The sequence below is a fragment of the Siphateles boraxobius genome, unplaced genomic scaffold, assembly GCF_051911475.1.
Source record: "Siphateles boraxobius isolate OS27281-9 unplaced genomic scaffold, OSU_SipBor_1 62, whole genome shotgun sequence".
Taxonomy (NCBI): Eukaryota; Metazoa; Chordata; class Actinopteri; order Cypriniformes; family Leuciscidae; genus Siphateles; species Siphateles boraxobius.
The window spans coordinates 726,312-736,823 of NW_027509189.1; positions in this window are offsets into that span (position 1 = coordinate 726,312).

Sequence of the window (10,512 nt, forward strand, 5' to 3'; positions counted from 1 at the left end):
TTGTTAATATTTTGAATTACATTTTATTTTTATATTTTCTGTTTTAACTTTAGTTTTGGTTGAAATTCATCATTTTTATTAGTTTATTTTAGACTTTTTTTCTCAATTGCAAGTTTATTTCTCACAAATCTGACTTTTTAACTCATAATTGTGAGTTTATATCAGAATTGTGAGATTTAAACGGGGAATTCTGACCTTTTTCCTTATAATTGCGAGTTTATATCTCACAAGTCAGACTTTATTTTATCGCAATTCTCAGTTTATAACTCGCAGTTCAAAAAAGTCGCTTGTAAAAAAAAATATGAATTATGAGATAGTCGCAAATACCTTTTTATTTTTGTAATTCAGAGGTGGAAAAAAAGCTTCTAGTTAATTTTTATTTTCAGTTAACGTCTATTTTATTTCAAGTAACGGAAATTTTTTATGGTTTAAGTTTTAGTGAACGATAATAACCCTGCTTCCGTGATGATGTATTGTAAGTGTATTTTCAGACGGGGCTCAAGCACTGGCGTCTCCAGCGTATCCCACTGTCCTTTGGGGTGAGGTAGTAGGTTGTATAGTTTTAGGGTGACACCCTTCCTGTTAGATAACTATACAACTTACTGTCTTTCCTGAAGAGGCTGTAATATCACCATCATCTTCCTCTTTAAACTCTGCGACGAAACCTGGACCGGATCACGACTATACAGGACTGGGTTTGGATGGATGAAGTCTCTGGAATGGACTACATCCGTCAACTAAATATCAAAATTGAATTACATGATGTGCATGTTGGTTAAAAGATTAATTGATTTGATGGTTTTAAATTATCTTTTGTTAAAGAGGCCATATTACGCCCTTTTACAGTCTTGATGTGTTTTTGAGCTCTACTAGAAAAGGTTTTCCTGCTTGAATGTTGATTATTTTCCTCATATTCTCCATTGTTGCGGCTCCTCTCTTCCCAGTCCGTCAGTAACGCTCTGTTTACTTCCTGTCTCTATGAAGCCCCTCCTTCTGAAAAGCACACTGTGCTCCGATTGGTCGCCTGGAGCAGTGTGTTGTGATTGGTCGAGTGCTTCGAGTGTGTTTGGGAAATGTACCGCCCCTTTCCATAACCACCAGTTTAACACACTAATAACTAACTCAACCAGGCCCCGCCCCTTTATTCTGCGTATTAATTATTTAAATGAGGAATATTGAGAAGTGTTCGTTCCCGGAAGAAACTCAAGACTAAAATGTGGGTGTTTCAGCGAGTTCAGAAACACTGACAATGATATGGAGAATAACTCCCGCTGGAGGGACGTTTTCATGCTCAAACAGCAACATTACAATGTAAAAAAGCGAACAGGTCCTCTTTAAGAAACATTTCAAATCGAAATGATTGATTTCCTCGAGGCCTCTGAGGATGTTTTTAATTTCGAACACAATCTGTGCTGTGAAGTTCATTATATTACAGGATCCTCGAATGACTCTGCGCTTGACGGGCGCTCCTGATGTTCGTACAGGGTGAGGTAGTAGGTTGTGTGGTTTCAGGGTAGTGATTTTGCCCCATCAGGAGATAACTATACAACCTACTGCCTTCCCTGAAGGGCAGCGATACGGCAGCGGGACACCAGCAGGAGGCGCTGAATCTCACGCCATCAACAGGACATACAGGTACAATCAAACGATCAATTAAAAGTCCCCCTGCAGTCAATCATTTTATCCCTTAAAACTCATCTTTGATCACCAAAATTACATATTCAAACGTTTTTTCCTTGAAAAAAATTCAAGGAAATTACATTCAAGGAAAAAAATTCATTACAAATTACATTTGTAATTACACAGTTGACCCTTCCCTTACACCTTAACCCACCCTTAAACCGACCCATACCACCACACCTGACCCTTACCTTACCCGTATCACACACACCTGACCCTAACCATACCCGTATCACACACATCTGACCCTTACCTTACCCGTATCACACACACCTGACCCTAACCTTACCCGTATCACACACACCTGACCCTAACCTTACCCGTATCACACACACCTGACCCTAACCTTACCCGTATCACACACACCTGACCCTAACCTTACCCGTATCACACACACCTGACCCTAACCTTACCCGTATCACACACCTGACCCTTACCTTACCCGTATCACACACACCTGACCCTAACCTTACCCGTATCACACACACCTGACCCTAACCTTACCCGTATCACACACCTGACCCTAACCTTACCCGTATCACACACACCTGACCCCAACCTTACCCGTATCACACACACCTGAACCTTACCTTACCCGTATCACACACATCTGACCCTAACCTTACCCGTATCTCACACACCTGACCCTAACCTTACCCGTATCACACACATCTGCCCCTTACCTTACCCGTATCACACACACCTGACCCTAACCTTATCCGTATCACACACACCTGACCCTAACCTTACCCGTATCACACACATCTGACCCTTACCTTACCCGTATTACACACACCTGACCCTTACCTTACCCGTATAACACACCTGGCCCTAACCTTACCCGTATCACACACACCTGACCCCAACCTTACCCGTATCACACACACCTGACCCTAACCTTATCCGTATCACACACACCTGACCCTAACCTTACCCGTATCACACACACCTGACCCTAACCTTATCCGTATCACACACACCTGACCCTAACCTTACCCGTATCACACACACCTGACCCTAACCTTACCCGTATCACACACACCTGACCCTAACCATACCCGTATCACACACACCTGACCCCAACCTTACCCGTATCACACACACCTGAACCTTACCTTACCCGTATCACACACATCTGACCCTAACCTTACCCGTATCACACACACCTGACCCTAACCTTACCCGTATCACACACATCTGCCCCTTACCTTACCCGTATCACACACACCTGACCCTAACCTTACCCGTATCACACACATCTGACCCTAACCTTACCCGTATCACACACACCTGACCCTAACCTTATCCGTATCACACACACCTGACCCTAACCTTACCCGTATCACACACACCTGACCCTAACCTTACCCGTATCACACACACCTGACCCTAACCTTATCCGTATCACACACACCTGACCCTAACCTTACCCGTATCACACACACCTGACCCTAACCTTATCCGTATCACACACACCTGACCCTAACCTTACCCGTATCACACACACCTGACCCTAACCTTATCCGTATCACACACACCTGACCCTAACCTTACCCGTATCACACACACCTGACCCTAACCTTATCCGTATCACACACACCTGACCCTAACCTTATCCGTATCACACACACCTGACCCTAACCTTACCCGTATCACACACACCTGACCCTAACCTTATCCGTATCACACACACCTGACCCTAACCTTACCCGTATCACACACACCTGACCCTAACCTTATCCGTATCACACACACCTGACCCTAACCTTACCCGTATCACACACACCTGACCCTAACCTTATCCGTATCACACACACCTGACCCTAACCTTACCCGTATCACACACACCTGACCCCAACCTTACCCGTATCACACACACCTGACCCTAACCTTACCCGTATCACACACACCTGACCCTAACCTTACCCGTATCACACACACCTGACCCTAACCTTATCCGTATCACACACACCTGACCCTAACCTTACCCGTATCACACACACCTGACCCTAACCTTACCCGTATCACACACACCTGACCCTAACCATACCCGTATCACACACACCTGACCCCAACCTTACCCGTATCACACACACCTGAACCTTACCTTACCCGTATCACACACATCTGACCCTAACCTTACCCGTATCACACACACCTGACCCCAACCTTACCCGTATCACACACACCTGAACCTTACCTTACCCGTATCACACACATCTGACCCTAACCTTACCCGTATCACACACACCTGACCCTAACCTTACCCGTATCACACACACCTGACCCTAACCTTATCCGTATCACACACACCTGACCCTAACCTTACCCGTATCACACACATCTGACCCTTACCTTACCCGTATTACACACACCTGACCCTTACCTTACCCGTATCACACACACCTGACCCTAACCTTACCCGTATCACACACACCTGACCCTAACCTTACCCGTATCACACACACCTGACCCCAACCTTACCCGTATCACACACACCTGAACCTTACCTTACCCGTATCACACACATCTGACCCTAACCTTACCCGTATCACACACACCTGACCCTAACCTTACCCGTATCACACACATCTGCCCCTTACCTTACCCGTATCACACACACCTGACCCTAACCTTATCCGTATCACACACACCTGACCCTAACCGTACCCGTATCACACACATCTGACCCTTACCTTACCCGTATTACACACACCTGACCCTTACCTTACCCGTATCACACACACCTGACCCTAACCTTACCCGTATCACACACACCTGACCCCAACCTTACCCGTATCACACACACCTGACCCTAACCTTATCCGTATCACACACACCTGACCCTAACCTTACCCGTATCACACACACCTGACCCTAACCTTATCCGTATCACACACACCTGACCCTAACCTTACCCGTATCACACACACCTGACCCTAACCTTACCCGTATCACACACACCTGACCCTAACCATACCCGTATCACACACACCTGACCCCAACCTTACCCGTATCACACACACCTGAACCTTACCTTACCCGTATCACACACATCTGACCCTAACCTTACCCGTATCACACACACCTGACCCTAACCTTACCCGTATCACACACATCTGCCCCTTACCTTACCCGTATCACACACACCTGACCCTAACCTTATCCGTATCACACACACCTGACCCTAACCTTACCCGTATCACACACACCTGACCCTTACCTTACCCGTATCACACACATCTGCCCCTTACCTTACCCGTATCACACACACCTGACCCTAACCTTATCCGTATCACACACACCTGACCCTAACCTTACCCGTATCACACACACCTGACCCTTACCTTACCCGTATCACACACACCTGACCCTAACCTTACCCGTATCACACACACCTGACCCTAACCTTACCCGTATCACACACACCTAACCCCAACCTAACCCGTATCACACACACCTGACCCTAACCTTACTCGTATCACACATACCTTACCCTAACCTTACCCGTATCACACACATCTGACCCTAACCTTACCCGTATCACACACATCTGACCCTAACCTTACCCGTATCACACACATCTGACCCTAACCTTACCCGTATCACACACACCTGACCCCAACCTTACCCGTATCACACACACCTGACCCTAACCTAACCCGTATCACACACACCTGACCCTAACCTTACTCGTATCACACATACCTTACCCTAACCTTACCCGTATCACACACATCTGACCCTAACCTTACCCGTATCACACACATCTGACCCTAACCTTACCCGTATCACACACACCTGACCCCAACCTTACCCGTATCACACACACCTGACCCCAACCTTACCCGTATCACACACACCTGACCCCAACCTTACCCGTATCACACACAACTGACCCCAACCTTACCCGTATCACACACACCTGACCCTACTCTTACCCGTATCACACACACCTGACCCTAACCTTACCCGTATCACACACACCTCACCCTAACCTTACCCGTATCACACCTCAATAGCAGCACAAGTGTTTTACAATACAACGTCAACACAATAAGTACATTGTACTTGTTTTCCGATGTAAGTACATAGGACTTAAAGCCACTTAATATAAAGTGGGACCAAAGTTCGATTTTCGTCACAGGGCGACTTTAAGACTACATACTGCAAAAATTAATCACCCAGTGAAAAATTCTGAAACAATCTATATATAGGCTATTTGCTAGCATACTTCCTAAACACTAACAAAATAAATGTTTAACATTAAAACTAAAGCCTGTTGGCTATTTTAAAAATGCTTCGATATACACTGTGTTCATTAAGTCATCTTGATATTTTGGAAGGCTGTGGCTTAAACTTTTTACAAGATAAATATGATGAGAATATATATCTGCAATATCTGTTGAACTTTTATGTGGTGTATCAGTTATTCCACGTTTGTCTACAAATAAACCTGCAATAAAAAAGACTTTTAATAAATACCTTTCTTGTTGTGTCTTTTTGTGACTCTTTGAACAATAAATGGAATATCACATACAGTAAAAGAACTTTGGAAATATACTGATTAAATAAATGAAGATTACATTACTCTATTTTTGCATACACTTTGTAAAGCAGCTCGTTTAATCACTATTTCCAGACAATGTAGAACTTAAACTGAATTCAATATCATGAACTTATTTTAAATCATTAGCCTTTAGTTGTTTAGTCTGATTGTGTAGATATTTTTTACATTGTGTTTCCTTCTGGAGCGTCAGTAAATGTTTGAACCTTTTGTAATAGTTGTGTTTGAGTCCCTCAATTGTCCTCAGTGTGAAAAAGAGGGATCTCAAAATCATAGTCACTGCTGGAAAGGGTTTAAATATGTAAAAGATGCTGGAAAACTGAAGAATTTTTCTGAAGATCATTAAGCAGTTTAACTCAAGAACAACAATGCACAACAAACAAAAACAAAAACGTCGTGGATCATCCAGGTAACGACAGTGTTAAGAATCAAGGGTACATAAACTTTAGAACGGGGTCATTTTTATAAATTGCATATAACAAAAATGCATTTTGTATGATCCCTCTTATTTAGTTAAAGTAATTAACATTTAGCAGATTCTGCAAGGTGTATATAAACTTTTTACAACGACAATATAAGTTTGATGGTGAGTAAGAAGACAGAATTTAAATTTTGGGGTGAACAATCCCTTTAAGAAACACGCAAGTAAACATTTTTAGTGTAATTTCTACATAACTGCATATAGAGAATAACTATTTTTCATGCTAGTAGTTTGTTAGATGGTCATTCATATAGGCCTACCTGTATTTCATTATTCATATTGGATGGATCACCTCAAGGCTGGAGACTGGACAGACTTCAACAAGATCATACTCTGGACTGAAGCACTGTCAGAACCTCACATGAACAGAGATGTACACATTAGACAGAGGAAAAAACAATATATAAAGCTCTGCCATACTGTTATACCATACTGACCATGATTCTGCGTTAAATAGCAGTGTCATAATGTCAACAAGTCCCTGATTCACAGGCCGTGAGGAGCAATTTGAGATATTTGTTCCGTTCCATTTGGTGGAAAAAGCAGGAAAAAAGTTTAAAAACAATGACATTCTTTATACTACAATATATACACAAACATTTATTAGGAATGTATGCAATATTTCTGCAAAATGGCGCTGAATCATACGAAAAACTGCTGAGCTAGCTAATGTTGTTGTCTGTCAGCCAACGCATCATCATCATAACTTTATAACAGAGTGACGGCGCCATCTATCGGTCACTCTGCGGCAGTGTAGACAGACATGCGTTATTATTACCATATTCCATAACTGCCCGTGTACAATTGGATCACTGCTCTTTTTCTAAAAATACACATGCATGCAATGATACACTTTTAAGGTGTATTTGATCATGCTAACTAATAATTTCATGATTTTTTTTATAGTACATTATTTGATGATATATGGCCGATTAATAATGATTTGGCTATTAAGAAGATATATTTGGCTTCAGAATATAATTGTTTACCCTTTAATTAAAATATATTATAAAAATATGATTTTTTACCCATTATTTTATATATATATATATATATATATATATATATATATATATATATATATATATATATATAATAATGGGTAAAAAATAATATTTTTATCATATTATATATATATATATAAAATTAATAGTGATTAATGAATTTGGCAGCACTAATATATATGTATGTATGTATGTATGTATATATATATATATATATATATATATATATACATATATAGGCCTATATATATATTTATATAAATAATTACGCAATGTTAAATACAGTGTTCATGATTATATTTAGTAAGAATGTTAACAGAAAGATGTCATTTAGAATTGTAAATTAAAGTTAGAATTTATAATCTTAGAATTAGAACTAAAATTCCAATATTATACATTTTTGTAATATCTGTTGAGTAGTGAACAAAATATAAGCACACTGACATAGATTAGGACAAGAGTCACTTTATAATTAAATATCAGGTTGGTGCAATGTGTTTTAGATATTATACATTTATAAAATATAGCTATTAATGACAATAATCATCTAAAACAACAATATCAAATGTTAATTAATGTGCTAACATTGTTTTAGTTTTTATGCCATGGTCACGACCAATTAAATGTTGCAATATAACACAAAAGAAAAAACTCTAATCTAAAAAAACCACTCATCAGAAGATCTTTTGTTAGGAAACATTTCAGACGGCAGTGATTGATTTTCCACAGGTTTCGGGAGAGATCCCAGCTGTGTTCTGCAGAAATCAACACTTTCACCATCCGTTATGCAAGTCCCATTATTTCAGGATCTTGCAATCTCATTGTCCAGGATGTTTGTTATTCCATTTTAAACAAAGTCTCTGCCATGACTATTCTCTGATGGTTCATCAAACACACTTTCTAAGCTCATAATTTTGCAACATCAAAAAATGACTAAATGCTGTTCAATGTTTTGGGACATGCTGTGCGCAATATCTAAATTCATCCCTTTTTCCTTTGCTAAAACACTTGCACGTTAGTCTTAACCTCAATTTTGGGTTCATCTTATTCTGGGTCGCATTTTGATGAGGGTCAGAAACTATATTTTTTCATGTGCCGCATTTTAATTGAGTGTGAATAAAATGTTAAGTGTGACATTATAAAGGCAACATGTTGTTTTGAATGAATATAGCAATGTTAATGTATTTGATCTTGGTGGACTAGATCTGCTACACGTCTGCTGCTGCTGTTGATTATTACTCCTGCAGAAATAGGGACTTGCTACTACTAATAGATACACAATAAATCCCGTGTCAGATCTAGGCAGGTGGAGCTGGGGAGGTGGAGGGGTTACACGAAGGGAAGATGCAGATATTTCCCTGAGGTGCGGCCTCTCATTTACACAAAAAAATCAGTTTTTATCACAGAAAATGATTATTTCTTAAAACTTTAAAAAGATTTTCTGTTAACGCTGGTTGTGTCGCCGTGTCAACTGTGAGAAACGGGTTTTAGGTGCTCAAACGTCACATTATGCGCCAGAAAATGCTAAACGTCATGTGAGCGGTAGGCCTGTCGCGATAATCAATAAATCAATTAATTGCACAATAAAAAAAATGAGCTCGATAATTTTTCCGGCCACGATAATTTTCATTTGCATGCTTGTTTGTTTACCTCGTCTCTCTCTCTCTCTAAAAGAGAGACTGAGACTCCAAAGAGACTGGATGACAATATCAACGCTGACCGCCACACATTGATTTTCAAATTTTTTTTTTAATTATTATTATTTTTTTTTTTTACTGAGCCCATTTACAATCTATTTGATTGCAGAGCGCCATTGTGCAAGCACTACATCTCGCTCGTCCCTCTCTTTCTATCTCTGCTCTCTCACCCTCATATGAGGCGCCGTCTAGGGCTTAAATCAAACTTCATTCACGCACAAATATATTAAACACTTGCATACACATATACTAAGTAGTCAAACATACATGTATACTGCTGAATGCTCAAACAAATACATATGAAATTAACAACGACACACCTAAAGTCGCTCACGCACATACACGCAAACTCTACACACACGAGATGCGGGCACACACAAACTTTCCACGCATAATGAGACACGCGCGCACAAACACAAAATCGCGCACACTCATGAGACGCGCGCGCGCACACACAAACTCTCCACGCATAAACTCATATGAGACGCAAGCACACACACACAAACTAGCGCACATACTCATATGAGACGCGAGCACACACGCACACACACAAACTAGCGCACACACTCATATGAGACGCGAGCACACACACACACACACACACACAAACTAGCGCACATACTCATATGAGACGCGAGCACACACACACACACAAACTAGCGCACATACTCATATGAGACGCGAGCACACACACACACAAACTAGCGCACATACTCATCTGAGACGCGAGCACACACACACACACACAAACTAGCGCACATACTCATATGAGACGCGAGCACACACACACACACACACACACACACAAACTAGTGCACATACTCATATGAGACGCGAGCACACACACACACACACAAACTAAGGCACATACTCATATGAGACGCGAGCACACACACACACACACACACACACAAACTAGCGCACATACTCATATGAGACGCGAGCACACACACACACACACACAAACTAGCGCACATACTCATATGAAACGCGAGCACACACACACACACACACACACACACACACACAGACACAGACACAAACTAGTGCACATACTCATATGAGATCACACAGTAGGCTACA